The sequence below is a fragment of the Propithecus coquereli genome, unplaced genomic scaffold, assembly GCF_000956105.1.
Source record: "Propithecus coquereli isolate 6110/MARCELLA unplaced genomic scaffold, Pcoq_1.0 Scaffold387, whole genome shotgun sequence".
Lineage (NCBI taxonomy): Eukaryota > Metazoa > Chordata > Mammalia > Primates > Indriidae > Propithecus > Propithecus coquereli.
In genome coordinates, this window is record NW_012149585.1 from 697,792 (window position 1) to 699,845 (window position 2,054).

Below are 2,054 nucleotides of genomic sequence, written 5' to 3' on the forward strand. Positions count from 1 at the left end.
TATTATTTCTGCACTGATTATAAAAATTCATTCATTTGTATTATCTATCTTCACAGTACACACATGCAAAATGATGTCTGTGGTTTTCACAAATACGCTTTCTCAGCTGAAGGAACCTTCCGTCCAATCCTTTCCTATCTTAATTAGAAATGTTTTGAATGTAAATATTAGATGTTTACATCAAATTACTTTCCTATACCAGTTAAAATTTAAGTATTATTTTTCTATGTATCTATGAATAATATCGTAATTGCATTTCAGTTGGATGGAAATTGGCTCCCTAAGAGATATCCAGGTCTTAACTCTATGCTCTGGAACCTGCGAATGTTTACTTTTATTGCAAAAAACAAGGCTCTTTGTATATGTGATTAAATTAAATATTTTTAGATGGGAGATTATTTTAGATTATCTTCCTTTGCTCTAGATGTTTTTATGCATCCTCTATGTGAGGGTCACAGAGGGAGGTTTTATATGCATACAGGAGAAGATGTGAAGACAGAGCAGAGAGAGATTTAAGGATGCTGGCCTTGAAGACTGGAGTTGGTGGGGCCACATGTGAGGGAACGCCTACAGCTGCCAGAAACCAGAAGAGTCAAGGAAGAGACGCTCTAGAGATTCAAGAGTGAGTGTGGCCCTGCCCCCACCATGGTGATAACAGCCCGGTGTATTGACTTCCAATTTCTGGCATCCAGAACTCTGAAAGAATAAATGAAATAAACTTTGGTTATTTTAAGCCACTAAGTTTGTGGTAATTTATTACAGCAGCCCCAAGAAACTAAAGAAATTGTTTCACGTTTAAAATCTGTATTAGGGTTCCACTAAAGAAACAGAACCTAAAGGAGATACAACACACACACACACACTCAGCAGTAAAATTGTTCGATCAAACACAGTTGTATGTTAGAAGATTCTACCAGTTTTTCAAAGTAGGTATACCACGTGTGTGTGTGTGTGTGTGTGTGTGTGTGTGTGCGCGCGCGCGCGCGTATTTGGGGAGACACTAGTTGCAAGTAATCAGCTTATGTGAGAGTGGGGGGCTAGGCAAGTCCAAAATCCACACAACAGCCTGCCAGGAAGGACAGGCTGGAACTCTGGGACATAAACTAAAGCTGCAGTCCACAGAATTTCTTTTTCCTTCCAAGAAAACTCAGTTTGGATCCGAAGGCCTTTCTAGTTGAAACTGGCCAACCCAGATTGTCTAGGATAATGCCCTTTCTTTAAAGTGAACTGATCACGTACATTAATCACATCTATAAAATACCTTCACAGACTAGTGTTTGATTAAACAACTGAAGACTATAGCCTAGCCAAGGTAAGCCATAAAACTATCACAGGTGTTTACAGTTTTCTAGGGCTGCCATAGCGAAACATGACCGAATGGGTAGTTTCAACAACAGGAATTTATTTCCTCACAGCTCTTTAGTCAGGAAGTTCAAGGTCAATGTTTTTGAACATCTGGTTTCTCCCCTGCCTTCTCTTTTTCTTATAGATGGCCAGTTTCCCACTGTGACCTCACATAGCCTTTTCTCTCTGCACATATCCCTGTGTCTCTCTCTATATGTACTTATCTGCTCTTTTAATAAGGACAACACTCAGTTTGGATTGGGGCCCACCCCTAGGACCTCATTTTAACTTTATCGCCTGTCTGAAGGCCCTACGTCCAAATGCAGTCACATTCTAAGGTACTGGGGGTTAGCGCTTCAACATATAAATTTTGGGGGAGCATAATTCAATCCATAACAATACATTTTTGCCATTGAGGTATTCTGAATTAAAACATACACCGTAGTGGTATGTTTAAAAATGTACTCCTGTCTTCAACTTCATAAAGTACTAAGTGAATTTTATCTATGACATTCATTTATGTCCGCTATAATTTTTTGGTCTTTTAAGGCCTATGCTAGAAGTAAAGAATGAATGTTACCATATTCATTTACTTCTATGCTCTACAAGTCAAAGAACAAAGCAACTATCTGTTCTATTTTCTGCATTCTAAAATGATTAAATCTATAATCTTTGAAGATTTTTTATAATTAACCAGTAGGACCCTTTTC